At 38.3% G+C, this 8,097-nt stretch overlaps 1 pseudogene; it reads right to left on the bottom strand.

Annotated features, from left to right (window-relative positions):
- Positions 1-4,965: 4,965 nt before the first annotated feature.
- LOC143658329 (latexin pseudogene) lies at positions 4,966-5,464 on the bottom strand (annotated as a pseudogene).
- Between the last annotated feature and the right edge of the window lie 2,633 nt (positions 5,465-8,097).

The raw sequence follows: 8,097 nt of genomic DNA, 5'->3' as shown, positions 1-8,097 counted from the left end.
GTCTAGAAAAGTCTCACCTTGAACCTTTAACCATGTACTTGACCTCTTGAATAAGCTAGGTCAGTTGTCATGAATTAGACACATTCTAGATTTGTCTAATTTCTCCCCGCTGGCATCATTAAGATTTATCATCATTGAGAGAGGCAATCTGACTTGGCCCTTGCTTTCTGGAACATTCTTGCTATGAATGCCAAATATACAACCGCTCAACCATCTTTGCTTTTTAAGCATTTTATTGTGGTAATATATATCTATATATAACTAAAAATTTCCCCTTTGAACCACTTTCAAGCGCTAAGCTTAGTGGTTTTAATTACATTCATAATGTTGTGCTAACATCAACACCATCTGGTCTGGAAAGTTTTTCATCATCCCAAACAGAAACTATATACCGCATTATCCAACCCAGATCCTTGCCCCAAGTAACCTGCAATACTTTCTGGCTGTATGAATCCATATATTGGCATAGTTATTTCATATAAGTAAAACCATACAATATTTGTCCTGTTGTATCTGGCTTATTTCACCCAACATAACTTCAAGGTTCATCCGTCTTGTAGCATAGATCAGAACTTCATTCCTTTTTATGGATGAATGATCTTTCATTATATTTACATAGCACATTTTGTTTATCCATTCATCTGCTGATGGACATTTCACTCACCTCTATCTTTTAGCTACTGTGAATAATGCTGCTGTGAACATTGGTGGTATACAAGTATTGGTTCGATTCCCTCTTTTCAATTCTTTGGGTCATATACTTAGAAGTGGATTGTCAGGTTATATAATTCTATGTTCAACTTACTGAGGAATCACTGTTTTTGAAAGCAGTTTCACCATTTTACATTCCTACCAACAATGTACAAGAGTCCGAGTTTCTGCTTCTCCTTGCCAACCCTTGTTATTTGCTGTTTTTAAAAACATAGTCATCCTGGTGAGTGTGAAGTGATATCATACTGTGATATTGATATCCATTTCCATGATAACTAATGATGCTGAGTATCATTTCATGTGCATATTGGCCGTTTGTGTATCTTCACTGGAGAAATGTCAATTCAATTCCTCTACCCATTTTTAAATTGGGTTGTTTGTCTTGTTCGGTTGCAGCATTTCTTTATATATTCTGAATATTAAATGCTTATCAGATTCGACTATTTTTTCCTACTCCATAGATTGTCTTTTCATTTTCTTCACAATAATCTTTCTTGTACAACAGTCTTTAATTTTTATTAATTCCATTCTGTTTATTTTTTTCCTTTTGTTGTTCATGTTTTAGATGTCATATTTAAGGGATCACTGCCATATTCAAAGCCATGGAGGTTTCCTTCTGTTTTCTCATTAGAGTTTTATGATTTTATTAATGTTGATATTCTCGATCCACTTTTAGTTAATTTTTGTGTATGGTGTGAGGTAGGATCTGACTTCATGTTTTTTATATTTGGGTATCCAGTCATCCTGACACCATCTGTTGAAGAAACTATTCTTTCCTTATTTAATGTATTTGTTACACTTGACAAAACTCAGTTGGCTGTAGATGAGTGTGTTCATTTCTGCGCAATAATTCTAGTCCATTGGTCTATATGTCTCTATGACAGTACCACAGGTTTTTCACTATTGTGGCCTTGTATTAACTTGTGGTATTGGGAAGTATGTGACCTCCAACTTTGTTCTTCCTTTTCAAGGTTGATTTGGCCATTCTAGGGCCTTTGAAATTCCTTGTGAATTCGATGACCACCTTTTCCATTTCTGCAAAAAAGGCTGCTAGTATTTTGATATGGGTTGTTTTGAATTGTAGATCACATAGAATATTATTGACGTCTTGACAAAATTAAGTCTTCCAATCCGTGAACACAGGGTATCTTTCCATTTATTTAGGTCTTCCTTAATTTCTTTCAGTATTGTTTTATACTTTTCATTGTACAAGTCTTTCACCTAGATATTGTATTGTTTTAGATGTTACTGTAAATGAAATAGTTTGCTTGATTTTCATTTTGGATAGTATATTGGTGTTGTATAGAATTAGAAGTGTTCTTTGCATATTTACATGTACCCCAGAACTTTGCAAAATTTATTTTTTATCTCTAGTAGCAGTCTTGTGTATATTTCAGGGTTTTCCATATAAAGGATCACATCTTCTGTGATTAGTGTGATTTCACTTCTTTTCTGAACTGAATGCCTTTTATTTCATTTTTCTTCACTAACTACTCTGGCTGGAACTTCCAAAACAGTGTTGAATAGCAGTGTTGAAAATGGACATTTGTCTTCTTTAAGCATATTTAGACAGTTGTTTTGAAGTTTTTGTCTAAAAGTCCAAGGTCTGCGCTTGCTTAGCATCAGTTTCTGATAATCACTTTTTATTTTGAATGAGCCATATTTTCCTGTTGTGTGTATACTTAGTGACTTTTTTTGTTGAGAAGTGGACAGTTGCATGTTTAATATGGTAATTATTGAAATAAGATCCCCAAGGACTTGCTATTCATGATTGATGAAAGCTTGCTTACTTGTCTCCAGCTAATGTTTTTCTCTTAAGGCTGTAATTGAAGCTTTTAATTATGGGATATGCATAGCATAATACTGCTATTAAGATATTTTTACACAGTGGCAATAATTATTATGGAATATATATATGGATTATATATTATATATTTTCTATATGGATAACATTTATACAAAGGGATACTTTGGGATTAGTTTAGCCCTTATACGTATGCTAAAACTACCCATATCCAATATACCAGAAATGGGTTGGCTTTCATAATAGGGATTTATTAGTTTACATATTTTCAGATTCTCCTCAGGCTATAGACCTAAGAATCTTAGAGCCTGTAACTTCTTCCAATATATAAAGGTGGAATTGTCATAGGATAAATGTTCCTGTTGCCACAGGGTGAAGTTGGAAGGAAAATGGATCACTAGACAAAAACAGTTCCAAAAACCTGCAGTGCAAATTCCGTTAGATTTTCAGTTCTGAAAATCATGTACAGAAAGACATTTTTCCTTGGGGTTTGAGAGAGTGACAGTCCCACGTTCTCCATGGGCTTATGCAGTGGCCCTTCTCTCTCCAAACAGTGGGGTGAAGGCTCCAATATCATCAAGCACTGGGAAACTACCTTATTCTCCATTGCACCCTCTTCAAGCAACAGGGTGGCACCTGGACTTTATGCCATCTCCAGGGCAAAGGCTCACTCCTCTCTGAACAGTAGGGATCATGGCCAGGCTCTCCCCGATCCAGTGATTTTGCTCCATCCTTTCTGAGGCCTGAGGCAGCAACAGTCTACCTCAACAGTGGGGCAGCCAAGCTACCCTTAATTCCCCAGGCATCTGAGAGCGGTGCGGTAGAGCATGCTTCCTGAACAAAGGGGAAGAAGGCCCACCTTCTGCAAACTCCAGACTAAACTCACCCTATCCATGTGCATAGATAAGTCCACTCTCCTGGCCATGTCTTAGCTACAGACATTGGCTTCCATCTTTCTACCTTTGAAGTTATTTTTCATTCAGTCTGTCCCCTTTCTGTCCCATTTAGTCCAGGTTGGCAGTGGTTCCATTCATATAGATATTGCAAAAAACTTGTCAGTTTAGCATGCAGCATACAGGGGTACCATCAGACAATAGCATTTTCTATCAATCTTTTCTGGATAATTCCATTTCCAATCCTGTCTTGTCCTGAAATGGTTGAATGATTTGAGGTTTTGTCAAACCTCACATAGGAATGTATTCTCTGGGATGCAATTTCCAAAAGCTCAGAATTTTCCAAACTATCAATTTCTGGTTACTTTGTACCCAAGAGTTCAGTTCTCAGATTATCCCTTTCCTCTCACATTTTATTGTAAGCTGCAAGTAGAAGCCAAACTGACTTTTCCACATTTAGTTTGGAAATTTCATCAGCTATGTATTGAACCCTGTCACTTTGGAATTCTCCCTTTCATCTATACATCGATACTCAGCTTTTCCAAATTTTCTTCCACTTTCACACAAGGATTGCCTTTTTTCCAGTTTATGATAACACTTGCATCATTTCTGCCTAAGCCCTCAACAGAACTATCTTTAGAGTCCATATTTCTACCAACAATCTCTTCATATCAATCTAGGCCTTTTCTATCAAGCTCCTCACACTTCTTCCAAAATATTCCATTTACCCAATTTTAAAGCCATTTCAGCATTTGGTATTTGCAGATCACAGCACCCCACTTCCCTGGTACCAAAATTTGTTTTGATTTGCTAAAGCTGCCAAAATGCAATATAATAGAAATGGGTTGGCTTTTATAATGGGGATTTATTAAATAATAAATTCATTTATTAATTTTCAGTTCTAAGGTCATGAACATGCCCCATTTAAGGGATCAATAGGATGATAATTTCCCGAAAGAAAGGCTGATGGTCTCCAGGTTTCCTCTGTTACATGAGAAGCTGTGTGGTTGGTGACCATTGATCCTTCTCTCCTGGCTTCTATTCCTTCTTAGCTTATGACTCCAATAACATTCTCTCTGAGCTTCTGAGGGCTGTGAGGTAGAACACACTTCCTGAACAAAGGGGAAGAAGGCCCACTTTCTGCAAACTCCAGACTAAACTCACCCTATCCATGGATGAGTCCACTCTCCTGGCCCGAGGTGTCTTAGCATCTTCTGGGAACATTTCTCTCTAAACTGTCTCCAAATGACTCAGTCTTTTATCTTCTCATAAAGGACCCCAATAGAGGGATTGAGACCCACTCTGAAAGGGCTGAGTCATATTTCAATTGGAATGAGCAAACCAAAAGTTCCTACCCACAATTAATCTCCCACACAGGGATGGATTAAAGAGTATGTCTTTTCTGAAATACATAACAGCTCCAATCCAGCACACTCCTTAACCTAGATGCCAGTGAAGATTGTCATACACTCATTAAAAGGCGTGTTACACTTCATCCTAGAATTACAATATTGGTTTATTCCGGTTGTACTTCCTTTGGCAGGTGGCTATTCTCTTTTACTTAGTACCATGTTGTGATGCCAACAACCTTGCATTTGCCAAGGAATAATCTTCTGAGATGCAAATGTCTTGAAATGGAATGGTGTAGTCTAATTCAATAAAATCATCATTTCTTTGCACTTGCTTGACAGTTTGAATTTTCACCATGTTATACCATGTACTTTCAGTTGAATTTTGCCATGCTACTTAACCACAGGCAACCCAGGCAAAATGCTGAATTTGCTTCATTTCTAAAGATACATTTCCAAAACTGTCTGAAATAGTTTGTGATTTCAGTAGTTCCTTAGTGTACCTGAGTCATTGATAAAATGTGTTGTCTTCATCTGGATTTTCCACCAATTTCTCCTTTACATGTGAAGTAGACTTTCAGAACAATATACTTCTGGAGGGAAAAGTAAGTCAGCTATGCAGTTCAGAGTAATTTTGTTTTTTGGATAATTCCTTCCAGAGGAAACTTAAGGCAATACTGATGTCTGTTTTCCAGAATATTCACCATCCTGGCTTGTTTGCATCAGAAACATATCATCTATCCTAGAAACACCTTGTGGGGGGAGCTCTGGAAGCTGGGGAGTTGGGCAGGGTGATTGCAACCTTTTGTATTTGATAACTGGGTGACTGATGTACTGCTAAGCTTTAACTCAGGTTTAATTAACTATAGTGGTACTTGTTTTAATTTGCCAAAACTGCCGAATGCAACACACCAGAGATGGATTGGCTTTTAATAAAAGGGGATTTATTTAGTTAAAAAATGTATTGCTCTTCAGAGGAAAGGCAGCTAACTTTTACCTGAGGTTATCTCTTACATGGGAAGGCACAGGGCGATCTCTGCTGGCCTTCTCTCCAGGCTTCTGGGTTCCAACAGCTTTCCCTGGGGTAATACCTTTCTGCATCACCAAAGGCCCGGGCTGAGCTGAGATCAGGTATGCTGAACTGCTTGGGCTATGCTGTGTTGACCTCTCTCATTTAAGCATCCAGCCAATTAAATCAAACATCCTTCATTGCAGCAGGCACTCCCCCTAGCCAACACAGATGTAATCAGCAACAGATGAGCTTCACATGCCATTAGCTCACATCCACAGCAACAGAACTAGGCACCTTCACCTGGCCAAGTTGACATCTGAACCTTACTACCTACAGTACCATTGGGCCATGACCTCCTGCTAGTGTTTGTTCTGAGATTTTCTTGAATGCCAGGAGTTTAAAGAACAAAGCAAAACAAAACAAAAACCCTATCCCAGGCTTTGCAGATGGGCTCTTTGCTGAGGAATTAACATAGTAGCCAAGCTGGTTCCAATTCTGTCTCAGCTCTAACTTCTTGCACTGAGACATGAATCTGCCAGTGGTAAAAGCCTTGGGTCTTCTCAAGTATTATGAGTATGCCTCTTTTCTTGGGTATATGCCTGATTTTCTAAATTCCTTAATAAACTCAAGTGTTTTTTTTTTGTTATGTTGTATGGAAGGGATCACATTTCATTCTTTTTGCATATGAGTATCCCGTTATTGCAGCAGCATTTTTTGAATTTGTTTGCTTATTTTGTTTTGTTTTAGGCAGGGGTGCGGGGGAAGTGCATGGGTCAGGAATAAACTCAAGTGCTTTTGAATGTCTTAATTTCCCATATAAACTCTCACTGGATTTTCCACCTGGGCTTTTAAAAGTGTGTTAGTTTGCAAGCTGGTGGAAAGCAATGTACCAGAACTGCAACTGCTTTTCAAAAGGGGAATTTAATAAGTTACAAGTTAGTAGTTCTAAGAAAGTGAAAGTGTCCAAATTAAGGCACCAACAAGAGGTTACCTTTACTCAAGAAGGGCCAATTATTCTGTAGGCTGGGAAGTCACATGGCTGATATCTGCTGTTCCCTTGCTCCTGGCCTTTGTTGCTTTCAGTCTCTGTCTGTGTGGAGGCTCCTCATTTTACATCTCCAGGGATGGTTTTCATCTCTTGATGAAGAGATGGCTTCCCTTGGCTCTCTCCAGGTTCTGGCTTGCTAAACATTTCATGGTGATATCTGCTAGGCCCCAAGCATCTCCAAACACCATGTCTCTGTTCTCTGAAGCAACTGTTCTCCAGGAATCTACATCTGCTTTCTCTGTTGGCTCTGAGGCTTCTGTTGTTTCTGTAGGTTCTTTGAAAATGCTTCCTCTCTTAAAGGATTCCATTAAACTTATCAAGACCCACCTTTAATGGATGGAGTCACATCTCTATCTAATCAAAGGCCACACCCACAAATGGGTGTTACATCTCTGTGGAGATAATCTATTTAAAGGTTCTTCCCTACAGTGTTGAATCAGGATTTAAAGAAACAGTTGCTCCCACAAGATTGGATCAGGATTAAAACGTGGCTTTTCTAGGGTATGTGATACTTTCAGACTGGCACAAACAGTGTATATCTCAGCCCATAATCTTTTGCCCAAGGCAGCTGCATGTTTTTTTTTATTACCTTACATTGTTTTGGAACAATGCTCACCACTATTCCACCATGAATGGGTCCTGGATGAGGCAAAACAGAGATAAGTGTCTTGTGTCAGTCCTTCAGATAACTCCCAGAAAGTTTAGAACAAACAAATAATTTCAAATTTGGCACTTTCTTCTTCCTCTTGGATCAGAGACCAGGGCCCTAGAATGAGAATGTCCACTATCCTCTTCAAGACTGCTGCCAGGCTGGATAGGGAGAGGGGCAAGGGCAAATAAAAATGCCACAAAGCATTCCTTCCATTTTTAAAGTTGCCTTTTTCTTGATTCCGTGTTCATTTCATCTCTACAGACCTTTTAACTACCTTCTGGTTTTCTGACAGCCTCTAACAATTTCTGGTTGTTTTGTTAATGTTTCTGTTGAGCAATGGGTGTTTGGAGCTGCTTTAATTCATCATATTGCTGTCTGTTGATTTTTCTCCCATTTCTTCTTTTTTTTAACTTCTTCTATTGTACAATACAACATATATACAAAGCAAAGAAAGAGAAAATCAATGATTTTCAGAACACACAACATATACACAAAGCAAAGAGAAAAGCAACAATTTTCAGAGCACACTTCAGCAAGTAGTTACAGGACAGATCCCAGAGTTTTTATGGGCTACCATACCATCTTCTCAGATTTTTCTTTCTAGCTACTCCAAAATATAAGGAAGGAA

The sequence above is a fragment of the Tamandua tetradactyla genome, chromosome 16 (assembly GCF_023851605.1).
Source record: "Tamandua tetradactyla isolate mTamTet1 chromosome 16, mTamTet1.pri, whole genome shotgun sequence".
Classification (NCBI taxonomy): domain Eukaryota; kingdom Metazoa; phylum Chordata; class Mammalia; order Pilosa; family Myrmecophagidae; genus Tamandua; species Tamandua tetradactyla.
This window is presented reverse-complemented; position numbering and strand designations above follow the sequence as displayed.